Here is a 24,956-nt window from a genome sequence, read left to right as displayed (position 1 = left end):
TATAAATGTCAATTAAATCCAGTGCTATTCAGTTCAACTACATCCTTACTGATTTTCTGCCTGCTGGATATACTAAACCTTGATAGAACAGTGTTAAAGTCTCCAAATATGATACTGAATGTGTCAATTTCTCCTTGTACCTCTATCAGATTTTGCTACAAATATTTTGATGCTCTATTGCTATGTTAAGTCATGTAGGTTAAGGGTTTTTATGTCTTCTTAGAGTTAAATCTTCATTATATTATGTCTTCTTAAAGAATTCAAACCCTTCTCATTATGTAATTCCCTTCTTTATCCATGATACTTGTCCTTATTATAAAATATGATTTATTGGAAATTAATATAATTATTCCCAATTTCTCTTGATCTTGGAATAACTTTTTCTATCTCTTTACTTTTAATGTAGTTGTGTTTTTACATATATAGTGAGTTTCTTGTAGCAGTATATAGTATGGTCTTGTTTTTGATCCGCTCTTAAAGTTTCTTTTAATCAGTGTATTTAATCATTTACACTTAAAATGATTATTGATATGGTTGAATTAATGTCTACCATACCTGTAATTGCTTTCTATTTGTTGCCATTGTTCTGTCTTTTCTTATTTTTCTGCTTTCTCAGGTTTTAGATACTTTATATAATTCCATTTTCTGTCCTTCATAGAACATAATTTTTACTTCTTCTGTTACATGTTTTGATGATTTTCCTAGAGTTTGAAATATACATTTATAATTAATCTTAGCCTGCTTTCAAATACTACTATACTGCTTCAGAGGTAACTTAGAACATAACATTCTCTAGTTCTCCCTCCTGTCCCTTATAAGATTGCTGTCATTCATTTTACTTATTCATAAGCTTTACTCATCCAACACATTGTTATTGTTATTATTTTGAATGAATGTACACATGATTTTTAAGAAAGCCTGAAGTATATACTAATTGATGCTTAGATAACACAAGTACTGCCTTCAATAAAATGCACCACTCGATCTCATCAGTTCAGTTCAGTCACTCAGTCGTGTCCGACTCTTTGCGACCCCATGAATTGCACCACACCAGGCCTCCCTGTCCATCACCAGCTCCCAGAGTTCACTCAGACTCACCTCCATCAAGTCAGTGATGCCATCCAGCCATCTCATCCTCTGTCGTCCCCTTCTCCTCCTGCCCCCAATCCCTCCCAGCATCAGACTCTTTTCCAATGAGTCAACTCTTCGCATGAGGTGGCCAAAGTCCTGGAGTTTCAGCTTTAGCATCATTCCTTCCAAAGAAATCCCAGGGCTGATCTCCTTCAGAATGGACTGGTTGGATCTCCTTGCAGTCCAAGGGACTCTCAAGAGTCTTCTCCAACACCACAGTTCAAAAGCATCAATTCTTTGGCACTCAGCCTTCTTCACAGTCCAACTCTCACATCCATACATGACCACAGGAAAAACCATAGCCTTGACTAGACGGACCTTTGTTGGCAAAGTAATGTCTCTGTTTTTGAATATGCTATCTAGGTTGGTCATAACTTTCCTTCCAAGGAGTAAGTGTCTTTTAATTTCATGGCTGCAGTCACCACCTGCAGTGATTTTGGAGCCCCAAAAATAAAGTCTGACGCTGTTTCCACTGTTTCCCCATCTATTTCCCATGAAGTGATGGGACTGGATGCCATGATCTTCGTTTTCTGAATGTTGAGCTTTAAGCCAACTTTTTCACTCTCCACTTTCACTGTAATCAAGAGGTTTTTTAGTTCCTCTTCACTTTCTGCCATAGGGGTGGTGTCATCTGCATATCTGAGGTTATTGATATTTCTCCTGGCAATCTTGATTCCAGCTTGTGCTTCTTCCAGTCGATCTCATAGTCACTATTAAATGGACCATAATTTCACATTCAAAAAAGTGTATGCATTCATTCACTACAAACCTGAGTGAATGTTAGAATTTATAGAAACATAATTTATGGAGAACTTGGCATGCTCCAGGCACTGTTTCAAGTGTCTTACATACATTATCACATTTCCTTTTCACAGAATCCTTCTATGCTCTTCACCATTTTATAGTTGAATAAACTAGAGCACAAAATACTTAGAAAACTCGCCCAAGGTCACAGGACATGTAAGTTGTGGTAATTGCAAAGGTAAAATTTGAACCCATGCATTGTGGCTGCAGAGCATGTTTTCTTTTATATTATACTGCCTCCAAGTATAGGAGAGGAAATATAAAATGATGAAAGAAATGAAACTCAATATTAACTAAGCAGTTACAATGTGCCAGAAATTATGCTTATTATTTTGCACATAAAATTTCATTTAATTCTAACAACAACCCTAGTAGATTATTTTTTATCACCATTTTACAGATGAGGAAATTGAAGTTTTGAAAGTAATTTGACCAAGCACACAGGCCCACAACGTGGAAGGGCCAGTATTGTAACTAAATTCTGTCTGGTTTCAGATCTCATGCTATGTATATATACTGACTGGAAAATCACCTCAGATTTCCCAGTCAGGAAGTATTTGTAAGATACCTGTCAGGTTATTATGCATTTGAAAATAACAAGGCTTTAAAAACATATAACCCTGTGAAAAATATGAAGGATCCAAGACACACTAACAGAAAATCATGGAAAAGCACTTTGTTATTCTTTAAAAGACCACTGCTGTCATCATCACCACCACTATCCTTATCTTCATCAGTATCATCATCGATTTGGCAATTATTAATTTCCAAATTTCCTTGTCTTAATTTCCAAGCCTTAATTTTCTTGTCTTCTAAAATGTGATTTATTGCAGTGATAGACTAAGCTAGTTATTCCATTAAGAATAAAATATTTTTCTGAACTTATTTTAACAAACACATATTAAACACCACATAAATGATTGCATCTTTTTCTCCTCTAAATGTGAATAATTTCAGTCTCTTTTTCCAAAACTTTATTAGCTTGATTTAATGATTGTTAAATCTATTTTAACCTTTGAATGCATATCCTCAATTGTTTTCATGTCAGTATCTTAAAGTTTAAGTTGTGAGAGATACTGACATGAAAACAATTGAGGACATGCATTCAAACTTTAAAAAGTCTCAATTCAGGGCAGCCTTTGCAAAATCACCAGGTTTTTTTCCCCCTTCACAGAAACAATAATGAATTTTAAAGCCAAGGTGCAATAACTCATCCTAGTTTGTCAGAATCTGGGCTCAACTCTACAGGTTTTAGGGCAAATTGTTGAATTCTCAATATCACTTACAGTCTTCTGCTACTTTTATCAAAGACCAGTGATTTAAAGAATAGAGAGACCAACATATTTTATACCTAAGTGTTTTAATATTTGTGCAAAAAAAGATATATAGCATAATGTCAACTTTGTGAATATTTTTAAACACCAAAACTAAAATTTTAAAAATCAGCAAAAAAAAATTTATCTTACTAAATACCATGTAATAATAAAAATTACCTCACCTAATCTTTACAAGGATGTATGGGATATCTATTAATTTAATCTCCATTAAATGGAGGTAGTTGACACTTTGCCTTACCCAAAGCAATATAGGCTCTATTGGAGCTACAATTTGAACTCAGGTTTCTCTTTTACCAAAGCCTATGCTCTAAATACTGGTTTTACTAGCCACACTGAGTATATAGTCTTGGTTATATAATACAAGGTCTCTTCCTAAAATAGTAAATTTTGGTTCCATCTCTTTACTTCTCTATTCAAAAACTGTACCTCATTAGAGAACCCAATTAACTCGGAAATAACACTATTGGTAATAAACATTCTTTTACACTGATGGGAAAAAAAGCCTCTGCCACTTTACTTGTTTTCTTGTTATGTAATATGAATAGCTAAGGAAAGAAGAGAAGTTAAAAAGCAAAGGAGAAAGGGAAGATATACCTGTTTGAATGCAGTGTTCCAAAGAATAGCAAGGAGAGAGAAAAAAAAAAGCCTTCCTCAGTGATCAATGAAAAGAAATAGAAGAAAAAAATAGAATGGGAAAGACTAGAGATCTCTTCAAGAAAATTAGAGATACCAAGGAAACAATTCATGCAAAGACGGGCTCAATAAAGGATAGAAACGGCATGGACCTAACAGAAGCAGAAGATATTAAGAAGAGGTGGCAAGAATACACAGAAGAACTATACAAAAAAGATCTTCATGACCCAGATGGTGTTGTCACTCACCTAGTGTCAGATATCCTGGAATGTGAAGTCAAGCAGGCCTTAGGAAGCATCACAACAAACAAAGCTAGTGGAGATGATGGAATTCCAGCTGAGCTATTTCAAATTCTAATAGATGATGCTGTGAAAGTGCTGCACTCAATATGCCAGCAAATTTGGAAAACTCAGCAGTGGCCACAGGACTGGAAAAGGTCACTTTTCATTCCAATCCCAAAGAAAGGCAATGCCAAAGAATGTTCAAACTACCGCACAATTGCACTCATCTCACATGCTAGTAAAGTAATGCTCAAAATTCTCCAAGTGAGGCTCCAACAGTATGTGAACCATGAGCTTCAAGATGTTCAAGCTGGTTTTAGAAAAGGCAGAGGAACCAGAGATCAAATCTCCAACATCCGATGGATCATCAAAAAAGCAAGGGAATTCCAGAAAAACATCTGTTTCTGCTTTATTGACTATGCCAAAGTCTTTGATTGTGTGGATCACAACAAACTGCGGAAAATTCTTAAAGAGATGGGAATACCAGATGACCTTACCTGCCTCCTGAGAAATCTGTATGCTGGTTAAGAAGCAACAGTTAGAACCGGACATGGAACAACGGAATGGTTCCAAATTGGGAAAGGATTATGTGAAGGCTGTATATTGTCACCTTATTTAACTTCTATGTAGAGTACATGAGAAATGCTGGGCTGGATGAATAAGCTGGAATCAAGATTTCTGGGAAAAAATATCAATAATCTCAGATATGTAGATGACACCACCCTTATGGCAGAAAGCAAAGAGGAACTAAAGAACCTCTTGATGAAAGTGAAAGAGGAAAGTGAAAAAGCTGGCTTAAAACTCAACATTCAAAAAACTAAGATCATGGCATCTGGTACCATCACTTCATGGCAAATAGATGGGGACACAATGGAAACAGTGACAGACTTTATTTTCTTGGGCTCCAAAGTCACTGTAGATGGTGACTGCAGCCATGAAATTAAAAGATACTTGCTCCGTGGAATAAAAGATATGAGTAATCTAGACAGCAAATTAAAAAGCAGAGACATTACTTTGCCAACAAAGGTCCATGTAGTTATAGCTATGGTTTTTCCTGTAGTCACGTATAGATGTGAGAGTTGGACCATAAAGAAAGCTGAGTGCCAAAGAATTGATGCTTTTGAATTGTGGTGTTGGAGAAGACTCTTGAGAGTCCCTTGGACTGCAAGGAGATCCAACCAGTCCATCCTAAAGGAAATCAGTCCTGAATATTCATTGGAAGGACTGATGCTGAAGCTGAAACTCCAATACATTGGCTACCTATGTGAAGTACTGACTCATTGGAAAATACCCTGATGATGGGAAAGGTTGAAGGCAGAAGGAGAAGGGGGCAACACATGATGAGATAGTTGGATGACATCTGCAACTCAATGGACATGAGTTTGAGTAAGCTCTGGGAGTTGGTGATGGACAGGGAAGCCTGGTGTGCTGCAGTCTCTGGCATTGTAAAGAGTTGGACACGACTGACTGAACTGAACATGATGTCCAAGAAGCCTTTAAAATCACAAAAAACACAAAGTAGTAAGACTAGAAGATGTCTTTTGGACAACTACATAATTTCCATCCAATTCAAGTTTCTTTTCTTTCATTGGTACTGTGGTTCTCATAAATAAATTGAAGATGGAATTCAGAAAATGATGGAAGTTGAAGGGGAAAAAAGAACAAAACAACCCGATTTCCACTGATGGTTTAAAAAATGCCTGAAAGAAGTACTAAGTTGAAATGTTCATGAATGTAAGGTGAGCCTAAGAAAAAGCCATCATACAAGGATGGTGGAAGGCCATGAGCTGTAAATTTACTTTATGAATTCACCACAGTGTTAAATGAGAACTAGGTCAATCATACTTGGTGATCTTTGATAACTCCTATCTCAGCAGACACAGGCATCTTTTTCAATGTTAAACCACAGAAGAGAAGTGAGTTTCCAGAAAATAACATTTTTCTATGATTTATCCTTTTAGTTAAAAAAAAATAGTGTAAACTGGAGCTCTGGGATTTAAAAATAGCTTGGTATATGAAATATTAAGGAGCATATGAACTAATGACAACTTTTATATCTCATAGACAATATAAGTAACCTATGAAAATAAAATAAGGAAATATCTGGTTCACACCTTCATCCATTTTGTAGATGAAGACACACAGACCCAGAGAGAGGTAAATACATACATATTCATATATACTCCTCAGCAAAACACTGTGAAAGAAATTCTGTTATTAGCACTTTGGACAGCTGAGGAATCTGAACTAAGGAGGATGTACTGCCTTTTGTGAAGTCACATAGCTAGCAAGTGATGGAACGGAGATTTGAATTCAAGCATCCTGGATGTAGTCTGTAACACATAACTCCTTTACTGTTTTGTCTTTGTAGTTTCCAACTTGAATCTTAAAAGTAACTGATATTTTAATCAAAAGTATCTTTGAGTGATCAATTATGGATGAACGTCTAAGTGTCATTACCTTTATTTGGTTTCTTGTTGAAGAGTGGGTGTAAATATACATTGACACTCAGAGTGCCATCATACTAACCCTAACCTTCTCAGTTTTCTTTCATATGGAAATGAAAGAAATCATAAACGACTCACTCAAGCTATAGGATGAGACAAAAATAATTCCAATATTAGAACTCAAACATCCCTACTAACCTATGGACCAATACCAGGGACTCCCAAAACACAGAGGTTTGTCTGCCCCAGGGCAGGACCACAGAAGGGAAGAGACCTCTAATATGCTCAAAGGCCATGTACATGGAAGTTCATCACAAAATCTCTAAGCCCCCAGATATACTGTAAACTATTCTCTCGATAATTGAAGAAAGTTACTTTTCCAGGTGGTCTCTACTGGGAAAAGTGCGGCTTTTGTGAAAAAGTCCCCTGAGGTCTGATTTTGTTATTCTTTCACTCATTGTCTAACACATGATTTTAAATCTGAGAGTATTATTTATATTAATCAGCAATGAGACTTATGCTTGAAGATTAGTGAAACCATGGTTTAACAATGTTCTCATTGCTTCTTTAAATACACATTCTCAAATATATATTCATATGTGCAGATACTATGGAATTTTAATAAGGTGGATTGAATATGACAAAATGTATAGGGATATGTCATTCTGAAAACAGTCATCATGATAGATTTCAGATTTGCGTAAATAGTATATGGAAACAAAATGTCTATTATGCAATGCTTATAATACCTATTTTTTGTCTGTATCCTATAGGCATGATGTATTCACAAGTGTCAGAGAGACAGAAGAAAAGACAGGTATTCCAGGAAAAGGACATGTATAAGTCTTATACCTAGCTAAGAAGTAAAGATTCTTTCTCTCTCAACCCTTCCTCACAAGCAACACAACTAAACTTTTTGGAGTTTTATGAATGCCTGAGTCCAAAATAACTTTAAAAACACACTTATATGATGATTGAATGTCCTCTCCATCCTGTCTTCTCATCACTCCCATAATCTTCCCATTTCTACTTGTTGAAATCTACCCACATTTTAATATAGAGATCAAATGACATTTCTTCAAGGAATTCAGCTGCCATTAAGCATAACAATGCTCATCATATTTCCCATGAAATACTTTCTGCTTTCTCCTCTGTGCTACCATATTACCTTTCTCAGAACATCATTATAGCACTTATGCATATTTAAATCAAAACACTAAAGAAAAATTCTCAATGAAAATCTGCCTTGATTGATAGGAAATCAGGGCTGATCACTTTCAATGAAAACTGACCAAAAGGAGCAGGAGCAATGTTCTTTGGGACACCAACTTCACATTTACTTTTATTCTACATATAGGCTTTCATTTATAGGTGCTAGCCCTCTTTGATGGCATTTGACATGTTTTTATGACTTTCTTAGGTTAAGGTGCCAAATGTAGTTCTACTCATGGGGCCAACCTGGTTCATTGATTTGAATAAAAGAGAAAGCTCATTTCCAAGAAACATGGTTTGTGTACCTGCTGACTGACAAAAGGAGTGAAACAAAGATTAAATCATTGCTACCTTAGGCCCCAAAAAGCTGATTTCTAATGATAAATATGAAAACCTTTCATTTCCTGAGTTGTAGCTTGAGCAATCGGAAACCAATTTCAGCTAGCGTCCTCCCAAGGGCATGGTGGTAAAAAGTAGGGTAGCATGTAATTAGTTAGGCTGTTGTAATTGCAGTAATCAGAACTTAGAAGGCTATCTTGCATTACCTTTTAAAAATTGGATACAGAATTCAGGGAAGAAGGTAAAATTTTACATTTAGTTTGCAGAATAAGGACAGTGCTTTTATGTATGTCAGTGTTATCCTTTGGCAAAATTAAGAATAGGCCATTTTTAAATTCTTCTTCTGGCTTATTCTTCTCTGGGATATAAACTCACTTTGTAACATGTCTACAAAAGTTCAAGCCCAACTACATTAGTTCATTGGCATTTTCAGTGTCAACTGCAATTATTAATCACTTAAGCAGAACAATGAAAGCCTATTTACTAGGTAATTTGGAAGCTCATCAAATAGAAGTGATATTTTTAATTTAATTCTCACAGATTTATGGAGTTATAATTGAGATACAATAAACTTCACATGTTCCTCAGCGATCAATGCAAAGAAATAGAGGAAAATAACAGAATGGGAAAGACTAGAGATCTCTTCAAGAAAATTAGAGATACCAAGGGAACATTTCATGCAAAGATGGGCTCGATAAAGGACAGTAATGGTATGGACCTAACAGAAGCAGAAGATATTAAGAAGAGGTGGCAAGAATACACAGAAGAACTGTACAAAAAAGATCTGCATGACCCAGATAATCACAATGGTGTGATCACTCACCTAGAGCCAGACATCCTGGAATGTGAAGTCAAGTGGGCCTTAGAAAGCATCACTATGAACAAAGCTAGTGGAGGTGATGAAATTCCAGTTGAGTATTTCAAATCCTGAAAGATGATGCTGTGAAACTGCTGCACTCAATATGCCAGCAAATTTGGACAAATTTGGACAGCAGTGGCCACAGGACTGGAAAAGGTCACTTTTCATTCCAATCCCAAAGAAAGGCAATGCCAAAGAATGCTCAAACTACCACACAATTGCACTCATCTCACATGCTAGTAAAGTAATGCTCAAAATTCTCCAAGCCACGCTTCAGCAATACATGAACCGTGAACTTCCTGATGTTCAAGCTGGTTTTAGAAAAGGCAGAGGAACCAGAGATCAAATTGCCAACATCCGCTGGATCATGGAAAAAGCAAGAGAGTTCCAGAAAAAAACATTTATATCTGCTTTATTGACTATGCCAAAGCCTTTGACTGTGTGGATCACAATAAACTGTGGAAAATTCTTCAAGAGATGGGAATACCAGACCACCTGATCTGCCTCTTGAGAAATCTGTATGCAGGTCAGGAAGCAACAGTTAGAACTGAACATGGAACAACAGACTGGTTCCAAATAGGAAAAGGAGTACGTCAAGGCTGTATATTGTCGCCCTGCTTATTTAACTTATATGCAGAGTACATCATGAGAAACGCTGGTCTGGAAGAAACACAAGCTAGAATCAAGATTGCTGGGAGAAATATCAATAACCTCAGATATGGAGATGACACCACCTTTATGGCAGAAAGTGAAGAGGAACTAAAAAGCCTCTTGATGGAAGTGAAAGTGCAGAGTGAAAAAGTTGGCTTAAAGCTCAACATTCAGAAAACGAAGATCATGGCATCTGGTCCCATCACTTCATGGGAAATAGATGGGGAAACAGTGGAAACAGTGTCAGACTTTATTTTGGGGGGCTCCAAAATCACTGCAGGTGGTGACTGCAGCCATGAAATTAAAAGACGCTTACTCCTTGGAAGGAAAGTTATGACCAACCTAGATAGCATATTCAAAAACAGAGACATTACTTTGCCAACAAAGGTCCGTCTAGTCAAGGCTATGGTTTTTCCTGTGGTCATGTATGGATGTGAGAGTTGGACTGTGAAGAAGGCTGAGCACTGAAGAACTGATGCTTTTGAACTGTGGTGTTGGAGAAGACTCTTGAGAGTCCCTTGGACTGTAAGGAGATCCAACCAGTCCATTCTGAAGATCAGGCCTGGGATTTCTTTGGAAGGAATGATGCTAAAGCTGAAACTCCAGGACTTTGGCCACCTCATGCAAAGAGTTGACTCATTGGAAAAGAGTCTGATGCTGGGAGGGATTGGGGGCAGGAGGAGAAGGGGACGACAGAGGATGAGATGGCTGGATGGCATCACTGACTCGATGGACGTGAGTCTGAGTGAACTCCGGGAGTTGTATCATTTGATGGTTTTAAGATATGTATACACGTGAACCATCATTAGAACCAAGATAATGAACAGAACCATCACCGCCAAAAGTTCCCTCACACCCCTCTGTAAATGTCATCTCCCCCTTTCTTTCCCCCTATTTCCGGGCAATCACTGATCTGAGTTTGCCAACTAGTTTCCATTTTCAGTAATTCTATAAATAAACTGAATGGCACTTTGTTTGCATCTTTCACTCTATGTGTTTGCATTGAGATTCTACCAGGTTGTTGTATGTTGAAGGACACTTTGTGTATTTCCAATTTAAGCCCTTTGCAGAGGCCCCAGAAGAATTAGTTTCCCAAATTTGTAAGAAGAGCCCCAGGTGTTTTTCATGTATATTGTAAAGAACTGATATATAGCTTAACACTTACAGGATGAGTTGCTTCTATCTGAGAATAATGGTGACTCAACCTTATCAATCACTATTTTTTTCAGTTTTCTTATTGCCATTGATGTAATTTTATAGAACTGTGTTGGGTGAATTTTCAGCTAACAATGTAAACTATGGCCAACAACCCACAATTCTGCAGGATCCCAGAACCTCTGTGTTCACTCACATTGGTTGTTTCTTGTGATATCTTTTGTGGTATGGGATTTGATCATATTGTAAGTATGCACCCTTCTATCATCTTGAGGTGGTTGCTCCTTTTTGTTCTTGACATGTACAATATCCTTTTAAATATAATATCCATTTTGGTAGGTTCCAGTCTTTTTTTTTTTTTTTTTTAATCAATGGTTGTTCAGCAGTTAGTCGTGATTTTGGTGTTCTCCTGGGAGAGGAGATGAGCTCAAGTCCCTCCTACTCACCATCTAACAGAGCTCTTATTACAACAAGGATTCTAACTCAGTGCCTCTGATGTGGGGCTGAGGCTCTACATATCTGACAAGCTCCCCCAACATGCTGAAGGCACTGGTCCTCTGGCTACACTTGCATAGCAAGTCCGTAGACTTTCTGACACAGGTTTAAACAGGAAATATATAGTTGACTTACCTGGACCCAAGTCATGCATGTAGGTGGCATTAGAACCTTCCAGCTGAGATGCACGATCTTATCAGAAAATTATTCATTTATAGATGAAAAACACCAAGTAGCACAGACTCTTAGAGTGCTGATGGAGACAGAGTTGGGGTTGAGGGGTCTGGAAACTTGTATAGAAGTCAAGAAAGAGAGAGTGGCCAGCAGTCATAGAAACAGTAACAATGTTGTTCAGCTGAGTAAATAACCCATGTTTGAAAAGCAGAGAAGGTAGCCTGGGGTATCTGAGGACTGGCTCTGGAATGCCTGTCTCAGGACACTAGACTCATTGGCACAGAAAACACAAACTGCAAGTCTTAACAAGCCATGGAATGAAATGAGCACAGGCAAACCAAAAATGCCAGAGTGAACACAGGGTCACACACGTCCAGAAGATAAACAGATGGATTCCCAGATGTGGAAAGTGAACTTACCTGCTCGTCTTCAGCTTCCAGAAAGATCCGAGGAGGGAAAATCCAAGTGTCCTACTCCCAGAGGAAACAGCATGTCCAGCAAGGAATCCAGGAAGGGATGAGGGACCTATGGGAGCTGGAAAACTCATCAAGGGCTCAGCTCTGCTACCCACATCAAATCTGCTATAAAGTTATGCCACCCTACTGAATCAATGAAAGGCCTGTATTCCTCCCAATGGGCGTGGCACAGAATCAACAGGTGTGAATTGAGTGGCTCCAGCTGTGACAACTGGCATGAAGCCTGCTGGTAAAGGCCCAAATCTCCAAGTGAGGACCCAGATCAGCAGTACCAGCATCACCTGGGATCCTGTTGCTGCTGCTGCTGCTGCTAAGTCACTTCAGTTGTGTCCGATTCTGTGCCACCCCACAGACGGCCTCCTACCACGCTCCTCTGTCCCTGGGATTCTCCAGGCAAGAACACTGGACTGGGTTGCCATGTCCTTCTCCAATGCATGAAAGTGAAAAGTGAAAGTGAAGGCACTCAGTCGTGTCAGACTCTTAGCGACCTCATGGACTGTAGCCTACCAGGCTCTTCCATCCATGGGATTTTCCAGGCAAGAGTACTGGAGTGGGGGTGCCATTGCCTTCTCCAGGGATCCTGTTGCTGCTGCTGCTGCTAAGTCGCTTCAGTCGTGTCCGACTCTGTGTGACCCCATAGACGGCAGCCCCTGGCTCCCCCATCTCTGGGATTCTCCAGGCAAGAACACTGGAGTGGGTTGCCATTTCCTTCTCCAATGCATGAAAGTGAAAAGTGAAAGTGAAGTCGCTCAGTCGTGTCAGACTTTTAGTGACCCCATGGACTGCAGCCTACCAGGCTCCTCCATCCATGGGATTTTCCAGGCAAGGGTACTGGAGTGGGGTGTCATTGCCTTCTCCAAAATTCTCAGCCCCATTCGCTCCAAACCTACCAATCAAGCTGTGCGGAGACACCTGCAGCCTGTGTTTCTAGAAGCCCTCCAGGTGGTCCTGATGCAGGCTCACTGCAGTAGAGTCTATGGGGAGTATGGTGGAGAGACAAGGCCAGCTGTGGCAAAGGACAGTCATTATCAGCGACCTTGATAATTAATGGTTCTTTCAAAGAGCTAGTCAAGAACAAAGCCTATTTATAGTAAGAAGAAAACCCAGTAGAGATTATGTATAATAGTAATAAATAAAAAATGCTCAGTGATCAACAAAGCAGGCAATGATATTCCATGGTAGAGTTTTATCAATGTTGAGGAATCATGTGTAGGACAATGATGTTTGATGCTGATAATGAGAAACATCATGAGTGCAACTCAGAATATATGTTTGAAAATTCTCTCAAGATGTATAATATTTTGGAGAAACTCACCAAAAAGTACTGCCATTTGGTACCCTTGCTTGTGAAGAGGTCTTCCCAAAGGGGATAAACAAACTTAAGAAACATAGCTTGGCAGTCTAATGGTATCTGTTGCACAAGAACATTGAGAAAGAATTTTGTTTTTAACTATGAACACAAGTGTAAGACACAAAACCCCCCAAAACACGTAGGGCCCTTAATTACAGGCACACCTTGTTTTATGGTATCTTTCTTTATGGGGCTTCACAGACACTGTGGTTTTTACAAAATGACTGTTTCTGGCACCCCTACATTGAGCAAGTCTACTGGCACCTTTTCCAATAGCATTTGCTAAATTCATGTTTCTGGGTCACATATTGGGAATCCCCACAATATTTTAAGGTTTTCATCATGATGACACTTCTTATGGTGTCTTTGGTATTACTCTCTCTCTCTCTCTCTCTCTCTCTCTATATATATATATATATATATATATAAAATTTTGTATATTTTTGTATATAAAATTATATATAAATTTATTATGTATAAGCATATATATAAATATATATATCAAAAGATTGCAGCTCACTGAAGGCCAGCTGTTGGTAAGCACACTTCAGCAATAATTTTTATTTAAAGATAAACCTGTAGCTATATTCTATAATATGTATATATTTTATAATGGGTCTTCCCTGGTGACTCAGTGGTAAAGAATCCTCCTGCCCGGTGTACGAGACAGCAAAAGAGACACTGATGTATAGAACAGTCTTATGGACTCTGTGGGAGAGGGAGAGGGTGGGAAGATTTGGGAGAATGGCATTGAAACATGTAAAATATCATGTAAGAAACGAGTTGCCAGTCCAGGTTCGATGCACGATACTGGATGCTTGGGGCTAGTGCACTGGGACGACCCAGAGGGATGGTATGGGGAGGGAGGAGGGAGGAGGGTTCAGGATGGGGAACACATGTATACCTGTGGCGGATTCATTTTGATATTTGGCAAAACTAATACAATTATGTAAAGTTTAAAAATAAAATAAAATTAAAAAAAGAAATAAACCGAAAAAAATTAAAAAAGAAAAAAAATAGGATGAATAAAAAGCATTTGGTAAAAGTGAACAACTATTCATGATTGAAAACTCTTATCCAACTACAAAAAGAAGGTATAAGGGGCATCTCCAAAAACCCAAAGCCAATGCCAAAGTTATCTCTCCCAAGAATCAGGATCAAGGCAAAAATATTTGCTCTTATAAATTCTATTCAACATTGTTTTAGAGGTGCTAATTATTTCAATAAGAAAGGCATAAAATAAATACGAACTTGGAAAAAAGAAAAAAAAAAAAAAAAGAATCCTCCTGCCAATGCAGGAGACACAGGTTCAATCCCTCGGTTGGGAAGATCCCCTGGAGAAGGAAATGGCAACCCACTCTGTATTCTTGCCTGGGAAATCCCATGGGCAGAGGAACCTGGCTGGGCTCACAAAACAGTGGGACATGACTGAGCCACTAAATAACAATAACCTTTGTGATACTTCTATTAGATTAAGTTCTTAAATTGTTTAAATTCTATAGAAATCTATTCATATTCATTGTGCAAATTCAAGTCATTATCTTGGTTCTAACTGTGAACAATTACATATTGGTGAAAAATTATTAAAATTTCTCCTTTTCAAAAAAATATTTGGAAGAGTATAATGAGTCAATCCTATCACAAGAAAAAGAGCTGGATTAGATAATAGACAACTTTCTGCCTAATGAATGTATGATTTAACACTCAGAATAATCCAGTAAATTCCCCAGTAAACCAATTTTGAAACATAGCCAACATCTTCTTTTATTGCCAATACTACCTCCCTCATCTGGACAGAGTCTTGTTTTTTTGTTTTTTTTTTTTTGTTTTTTTTTAACCAGTGATATGTGCTTCATTTTATTTCCTTGTTTGTTTTCCCTGCAGTGAAGTTGGAAATGAGAGATGCAATGCATCCCAGCTGCACATGGGTGTCTGGAAGCTCATTTCTATTTAGGAGTCAAAACCACAGCAAGAAAACAAGAACTGAGAAACGAGACGAGAATATGATCATATTGTCTGCTCTATAGATATCCACGGAGAAGGCAACGGCACCCCACTCCAGTACTCTTGCCTGGAAAATCCCATGGACGGAGGAGCCTGGTAGGCTGCAGTCCATAGGGTCGCTAAATGTCGGACACGACTGAGCAACTTCACTTTCACTTTTCACTTTCATACACTGGAGTACGACATGGCAACCCACTCCAGTGTTCTTGCCTGGAGAATCCCAGGGACAGAGGAGTCTGGTAGGAGGCCGTCTATGGGGTCGCACAGAGTCGGACATAACTGAAGCAACTTAGCAGCAGCAGAAGCAGCAGCAGCATACATATCCAACATATATTAAGTCAGTCTCTCTCTCGCTCTATCTCTAAATACACGCTAGGATATAAAATCAGCTTTTCCAAACTTGTTGAAATGCAACAATACATTTGAGAGATCTTTTGAGTTAATTCTGAAACACACATCACTTCCCCAGGAACACAGTGCGATAGTAACATGGTGATCAGCAGAATGGCTGCTAAAAACTGTCAAAATGATCTCCTCTTGCTTTTAGTCCCTGACAGATTTGACAGGTACAATTTCTTGGAGCTTCTTTCATTATTTCAGAACAGAGATGGGCTGAAATGAAATCCCCAACCTGTCTGGCTGCCTGTAGCACGTTCCAAAAATATCTAACCTACCTCTAGGTTCGCAGGGAATTGAAGAGTGAAAGTTCCTTTCATACAGATGTCTTCTTACAGGTGCTGCCTTACAAACTGCACCCATCAGTGGTTGTGACCCCTTGGTGGGAATCAAGATGGTGGTAAGTCTTTTTTCTTTTTTTTTGAAGGCTTCTTTCTATGAAATAGATCTTTTAATTCTGCTCAGACTTTGCTAGAGTAAATGAGAGCCATATCTTGCCACTTACCTCATTATTTTTTTCATTACATAAGACCTCTGAGAAATAAAGCAACAGAGATGACAAGTCATCCTCCAATCTATGACATGACACTTCAATCATTCTCTGTCTCTAATTCATACCCAGGTGCTCCCATAACATGCTGTGCCTCTAACTGCATTTGCCAACATCTGACCAGTATTATAGTTCTTGCTATTATCTTATAATGTCTATATATCATAATATCAGCTCATCTGTATATTCCTAGTGTTTGGCACATAATAGATGCTGAAAAAAGTATTATTGAGTCATGTTCAATAAAGTAAAACATAGGGTCCTAATAAGTTATCTAAAGGATGCTAATACTTCTCCACACAACAGTGGTGAACTGCTACATTAATTTAAATAAAATTTTATAAATGTACCCTAAATGAAGTTTGAGGCATCCTAAGATATCTTGGGGTTGGAGGAAGTGTGAGAACTAAAAATCAATTGTAGTTGCTTTCATTTCTTCTCATTGCTCGTACCCCGCTCAAGGCTCTTGTTTTACAACTTATTGAAGGTTTCCACTCCATTATGCTTATCTAATTCCTGGGCTAACCAGTCAAATGAGGAACTTACATTAGGTTAACCTAAAAGTTAACAAGGATAAAAAATGGAAAGTAAGGTGAAAGTTTCCTGGTCTAGCTAATTTTAGCATGTGATGATTAGGATACCTAAGACCTATACCGGGTCCCCATGATTTTGAGCTGAGGCACACAAATTGTGTAACACCCATCCACTGAGCTGAATGAAAAACAAGAAATAAGCCCTTTTATTACAAGGATAAATATCAAGTGCTTCTTTATCATCTGAAAGAGTTTCATTCAGATGCAATCAAGACACTTGGACTCAAGTGTACTGGACAGGAGTAACTAAAATCTGATTCTATTCTTCATTCTTGTGTAGTCTTATTGGCAATAGCTGAGGATAAACATGATAGCATCTAACACCTAGAAGTATCAAAATATAAGTTTTTCTTTTTCAGTTATTGTTATTTTTTTTAACCAATCCAGTACAAATGGAATCTCAGCTTGTCCTTTTGTGGGGGGAAAAAAGATACTTTATTTCAATATTTCAAGTATATTTTCTTCATGTGTCCTATCAAACACACACACACACACACACACACACACACACACACACACACATATCAACCACAGTATGTTTGGTGTGGTCTACCACATCATAGACTTCTTCAGTTCCTGAACTGTACTAATTCTGTGTCATCACTGGGACTGTTCTAACATCTTCCAATTTTTCTGCCTTCTCCCTTCAATTTTCAAATCACATACTAATTTCTCTGTGACCACCTCTCTAAATACCCTCTGTAACTTAGAATACTCCCCTAATCTGCACCCTTAAAGCACTTTTTGTGTTTATTATATAACTTATAGCACTTTGGGCTTACATCATATTTATATCTTAGTAAAGCTATTTTAGACTTCTCAGGTAGCTAAGTGCTAAAGAATTCACCTGCCAATGCAGGAGACACAGGTTCGATCTCTGGGTGGGGAAGATCCCCTGGAGTAGGAAACAGCAACCCAATCCAGTATTCTTGCCTGGGAAACCCCACGGACAGAGGAGCCCTGCGAGCTACAGTCCATGGACCTGCAAAAGAGTCAGACACGACTGAGCATACCCACATGCACATGCACAGCTATTTTACCAACTCCATGTCAAGTTCCAGCGAAGTGGGAACACACTTGATCACTTTTGCATTCCAGTGGCAATTAGCACCTTGTACTTCAAGTACTAGTTGTTAAATATACATGGTTGGAATAATATTAAATAGCCATGTTTTCTTTTATGAGATACCCATGGTTTTAATGGTACTAAGTTCACATTTCCCAATTGTATCAACTCCGATAAACAGATTTGATTTTCTTGACATCTTGAAGTCCTTCTGTATATCTTTGCTACCCAAGAGAGTTAGCTACTTCAGAAAATTCAGAGACTTAGCCATATGAATAGTGTCTTTACTTTAAACGTCTGTAATCCAACCAAGTCTCTTATGAATGAAGCAGACCATTTCCAAGAGGGGCATCTTCTATTAGAGTTGGCCCTCATGTTTATACTGTGTAGAATTGAATACACAGTACTTTTATGCAAGATCTATGTAAATTTTAAAGGTTAAGATGATGTGGTTGCCATAGAGAAAATGGGCATAAAATGCTTAGAAAGGGAAATAAATGAATATTAAAAATGAAGAATAACACTGCCACTGTAATATTCTCATATCGAGCCAACAGCTGCAGAAACTCAGTGAACTCTATGTGCTATTGATAATTGACATCAGTTTTATGCCATAGATTCTATTATAATATTGTCAGCAGTGACTTTCATGGACTCATTCCCTCATGGTTTCTAAGAGTAAACTTGTAAAAGTCATGGTGACTAAGGTGAGAAAATGTTTTTAAAAAATCAAAACACTGAGGAACCACTATTGGTTTGAGATTAGCATTCTCAGACTCAACTACTAAAATGGCTCTTATTCAGCCAGAAGATTGTCCAAATTATTCAAGCCAAAAACAGATAGTAAAACAATTATAATAACTCCAACACTTATTGACAGTTTGTGCTAACATATCATACTAGGAATACTGAACTGAGCTGATATTTTGTAAGGATTGATGGTTAAATACTTACACTAAATTATTAGTGTTTTTCATATGTTCTATTTAATTGTATTATTATTAAATTAATATGTGCTGTGCTGTGCTTAATCACTCAGTTGTGTTTGACTCTGCGACCCCATGGACTGTAAGTCCACAAGGCTCCTATGTCCATGGGGTTTCTCCAGGTAAGAATACTGGAGTGGGTTGCCATGCCCTCCTCTAAGGGATATTCCCAACCCCGGATTGAACCCACATCTCCTGCATTGCAGGTGGATTCTTTACGATCTGAGCTACCAGGAAAGCCCAAGAATACTGGAGTGGGTAGCCTATCCCTTCTCCAAGGGAACTTTCTGACTCAGGAGTCAAACCGGGGTCTCCTTCATTGAATGCACATTCTTTACCATCTGAGCTATCAGGGAAGCCCTAAATTAATATAGGTGCTTAATTTTAAAGTCAACCCTAAATTAATATAGGTGCTTAATTTTAAAGTCAAACTATTTTAACTGAAACAGCAATCCCAGTCCCCAGGCATATTCTTGCCCACCCCTGACTCCCACCATCTACAGCTAACTTCTATCACCTAATAAGTTAAAAAAAATTCTTCCAGTATATTTATCCATATTTAAAATAGTAATCATACATTTTTGAGTTTTTATAGATATAAATAAACATATTTTTTTGACTCCCTACTATGCACAGAAAGTCTATCAGTCTTTTATCACTACACTTACCCATCACCCACCCAACATTCTTTTAATCACCATCATTTGGATAAAGGTATACAACCATTTTTGGTTAGATATTCAGTTTTCATTTTATTATGACTAATATATAAATATTTTTGCACCTGTACCGCTTTGATTATATTTTCTTTCTCATACACAATTTCCTTTTTCTTCAGGGAGTTAATTCTTATATTTCTTGTGTGTTTCTTTGCTTAGTCATCAAAGTATCAGGAATGCCCCTGATACTCCTAGAGCAATGGATATAGATATAGAGATATAGATATATCCTTCTCTGTACAAACCAGTTAAATTTCTTTTCTAAGTCATTTCTCAAATGGTTTTCTGTCCTCTGGCTCCAATGGACTGGGTTAATCTCTGGTACTGGCACACAGCTGTCATTATAAAATGCCTTTTTATAATCATTCTATAAATTTACTTCACCTCTTTCTTGTACTGAGTCCTATTTATTTATTATTATATTTTTTCTTAGTTTTTGCCTTCAATTTTTTGGTTAAAAGTATCTTTTAGCAACTGGTTGAGAAAGAATGAATGGGAAATAATTTTTTGAGAACTTGTACTGTCTTAAAATGTCTGTATGTTATTGTCATACCTGACTGAAAGTTTGGACGGTATGGGATTCTTGGTTGGAAACAGGATTTCACTTACAAAAATGTATAGAAGTTCTAAGCAGAGGCAGGTTAGTTGCTCATTGAGTGTGTGGGAGGATGTATGGAGGAACTAGGAAAGGATAGGAAAGAATTTGGGAAGTATAATGGCTATGTTCTCTATCTTGACTGTGATCATGGGTGTCTGTGTGTGTGTGTGTGTGTGGTGTGTGTATATAATGTCAAAAGTTACCAACTTGTACCTTTGAAAGATATGCAGTTTATTGCATGTCAATCATGCCTCAATAATGTTGTTAGCAATATTGCTATCCAGCCTTTCATTAAGATTGTAGAATAGAGTTCCATGGCCTGAATAGGCCTTATCATACTCCACCTCCAAGCTCTATCAGTTAGCAAGCTTTTGTTAGTAATCACTACAGGGAACCAGAGGGGAAGTAATCAAGTTATGAACATGGTATATTACAGATTAAAAAAATAAGGCCTTTGATAGACATTTTTGTGACAATCTATAGATGTTATTTTTAAATGCTGATGAAGGTGGAATTCTTCAGATGTTCAGTTTTTTTTTGAGATATCTTCAGGATTTTTGGCTTGAATAATTTGCTAGAGAGCAGTGCATTTACCCATAAGTAGATGAGAGGAGAAGTAGGCCTTGGTGAGAAAATGATGTGTTTGCATTTTGTGTTTAAAGGAATGATTTACAAATTATCCAGTAGGAAATTGGATGTGAAAAAGCATGACGATTTGTGTGAGATTCCTGGGGATTCATTGTGGGATCTGCCACATTCTAACTGCATATCTGTAGATTTATATAAGTATTATTAGCAAGTATAAATTTATTTATATTTAAATCGAGTTAAAAGTAACATTTATAGGGTTGAATGTGAGGATTGAAAGAAATAATGGGGTCGCTAGGAGTCAGACACGACTGAGTGACTTCACTTTCACTTTTCATTTTCATGCATTGGAGAAGGAACTAGCAACCCCCTCCAGTGTTCTTGCCTGGAGAATCCCAGGGACGGGGAGCCTGGTTGGCTGCCATCTATGGGGTCGCAGAGAGTCGGACACGACTGAAGTGACTTAGCCTCAGCAGCAGACAAGTCATTGCTGTCAAGGCAAAGTCCTAATTCCTTAACAGATCATGCTGGGCCCTTCGTGGTTTGCCCCCAGCCTACATTTCGAGTCTCTTCTACTCCAACTTACTTGACCACTCCCCAGTCTGGAAGTCAGCCTCGCCACAGCCACAGTCTCTTCTCCTCACAGCTGCATTCCATATTTTCCTTTCAAACATGCTCTTTACACATGTATCTCAGATCAAGAATTGTCTTTCCTTTAAGAATTGAGTGTGAATGCAGTTGCTGCTTCTTTCTGACTCTTTTGTTATTGGCAGACGTTTGAACCTCTCTGAGCCTCTGTTTCCTCATCTATAAAATATGAATAGGAGAGGGTTGCCATTCCTTTCCCCAGAGGATGAAACATGGGTCTCCTGTACTGCAGACAGATTCTTTACCATCTGAGCCATCAAGGAAGCCCAAAACAGGAATAATAACACCTAACTCATAATAACCTGAAGGAATTATCAAGTATGGACAGATAGATACAGTTAGTTGTGTAACTCAAATGTAATCCACAGCCCTCAAAAATACTTGCATTGTATTTATATTGGAGAAAGAAAAAGCCTCTTGAAAACATAAGCATACTTTCACAATTAGCTTCTATTTTTTACTTTATGGGATGCCATTCAGCATGTGGGGATCTTAGTTACTTGACCAGAGATTGAACCCACACCCCCTGCACTGGAAATATGGAATATTAATTACTGGACCACCACAGAAATCCCCACAATTAGCTTTTGGAAACTGCAGAGCTAAATCAATCTTAATTATTGTCCTACCACTTATGAATTTGGTGACTTTTTCCAGTTATCAAATGTTTCTGAAAGTTTAAATTACCTCCTCTATAAAACTGGGCTGTTAAATGAACCTATCTCATTAGGTTGTTGTAAAGAATTAAAAAGTTATACGTGCATGTCATTACAAATGATTCAACGTCGTTCCTTTTTATGTCTATCATTCCATTGTATATGTAGAAAAATGGTATTGAGGAGCCTATTTGCAGGAATAGAAATGCAGATGTAGAGGATGGACATGTGGATGCAGCAGCAGAAGAGGAGGGTGGGATGAATTGAGAGAGTAGCATTGACGTGTTAATATGTACACTGCCATCTGTAAAACAGATAGCAAGTGGGAAGCTGCTATACAGCACACAGAGCTCAGCTCAGTGCTCTGTGATGACATAGAGTGGTGGGTGGGAGGGAGGCTCAAGAGGGAGGGGATATATGTATACATATGGCTGATTCATGTTGCTGTACAGAAGAAATTAACACAACATTGTAAAGCAATTATATTCCAATAAAAAAAGAAGAAAATAGTCATGAATGTAAAGTGCTTAGCAGTGTTCTTGGAAATTGTATAATCATTATTATGATTATTAGTTAGAAGCCAAAAAAATACGTGAGTCAGGAGTGGAGCTGCTTATGTCAAAGGATTGAATTATGACATCATAAAGCAAAATTCACAAAATACACTGTTAACATTTAACTACTGACAGTTACTCAAGATAGAAGGAACTACATTTTTTGGTTTAATCCAAACATCTTTTCCCACAAGAAAGAAAATTTAGATGAGAATTTTTTTTGCAATTCCATATATCAGTCTATGTTAGAATAAGGATTTAATCATAGGAAACAGATCATGTGAAGGAGCTTGGGATGTAAAAGTTTGGAAAGGTGAGTTGGATCAGACAAAAGTTGCTCACCTACCCTGGCACAGAACAATCAGAGCTTACAGAGAAATCTGGATTGATCTCATGAAAGAAGCTATTATAGAAGTCTGTTCAATAATGTTGATTCTTTGTCTAAACAGCTCTACACATTCTCAGGGATGCTCTGGTGGTGGGCCTGGGTCACCTCTGCCAGCAGGACTGGTCATCTGAAAAGAGAGCTGGTGATAGCATGGGGAGGGTAGAAAGCAAACCAAGAGCTGCCAGCACCTCTGAGTCTGTGTCTTACTGCAGCTCCACAATAGCTGTCACTTCACTTCTGCATCTCAAATCTCTCACAACTGCACTTTTGGCTAATTCTAACCTTGAGTCATATAAGGAAGGGGGTTCTGAGAAATACAGCTCCTACTGTAACAAATTTGAAAATAACAGTTCAGCACAGTTTCTAGGTTAGTATTTTCACCTGTTGTTGTTAGGATAATGGGTTATAACTTGTAATACTGATTCTATGTACATTGTCTGCCTCAATATAATCACACATACACTTCGGTGGTCTTCCTTAATAAAAGGTGTTTTTAATACTGTTATATATATAATACATATAAGATTATGCTTGTGTGCTAAGACACTAGTGTCTGACTCCTTGTGACCCTATGGACTGTAGTCTTCTAGGCTCCTCTGTCCATGGGGATTCTCCAGCCAAAAATATTGGAGTGGGTTGCCGTTCCCTCCTCCAGGAGATCTTCCTGACCCAGGAATCAAACCCATATCTCTTATACCTCCTGCATTGGCAAGTAGGTTCCTTTCCACTAGAGCCACCTGGGAAGCCTCAATATTTTATATATATATATATATATACATATATATACACACACACATACATACATACATATATATGTATATACATATATATATAACTTAATCCTATTATATATGTAAAATTGGCCTGCTATTACCAATACCAATACTATAATAATTAACAAGTAGTATAATCAATTGTTCAACCGTCCTGGATAAAACAAGAGGTGAGACTTCCAGCACTAAATCCAGGAAAATTTCAGGCAAACTGGAATGGCTAGTCACTCTGTAACAAGGCTTAGTCAGAATTCACGTTCAATAACAAGTCTCTTTCTATGATTCCCATGTGTTCCCAGCCTTTATTTTGTTTTTGGATTATTAGACATATGGGAACTACTGTAAACTTTTCTAAACTCCATAGTGAATGGATACAGTGCCTAGAATCAGGTGAACTGTGGACTTCCATAAATTGCCCCTTTGACTACAAGCTCCAGGAAGTCAGTGACCATGTCTCATTTGTTCACTGACACATTCTAAGCATTCTGCCCAGTGCATGACACATGATAGATTGTTGAATGAATGAATTATAGAATTCTGTTCTTCACCAAAGCTTCAGTGTAAGGAGATAATAATAGGCACCAGTTCCCCCTGCCCTGTGAACACTGATTCTAAGTAAACAAAATATATACGTATACTTAATATCTGCCCTAGGTATCCTTGGATATGTTTATTGTCTGTCTGTACCACAATACTAAAATCTATGAATACATAAACTCTATTTTATTTAGCTTTTTACCGTCAGCATCTAGTTCTGATCCTAAAACATAGTAGATGCTCAGTAAATATTTATGGAAAGAAGAAATGTATAAGTAAGTAAAACACCTTTTAAATATATAACTATATGATGCAAATGGTATTAAGTTCATGGAGGTAAGTCAAGGGAAACCTGGTTACACTAAGAAAGATAAAGTTTGATACTACCCAAAACAATCTATAGATAATCCTATCAAAATAATAATGACATTTTTCACAGAACTAGAATGAATACTCCTAAAATTCATATGGAGCCACAAAAGAACCCAGATAGCAAAAGCAATCTTCAGAAAGAAGAATGGAAATGGTGGCATCATGATCCCAGACTTCAGACTC

Source organism: Bos javanicus, chromosome X (genome assembly GCF_032452875.1).
Source record: "Bos javanicus breed banteng chromosome X, ARS-OSU_banteng_1.0, whole genome shotgun sequence".
In the NCBI taxonomy this organism is placed as follows: domain Eukaryota; kingdom Metazoa; phylum Chordata; class Mammalia; order Artiodactyla; family Bovidae; genus Bos; species Bos javanicus.
The sequence above is the reverse complement of the archived record's forward strand: the minus strand, read 5'-3'. Positions refer to the sequence as shown.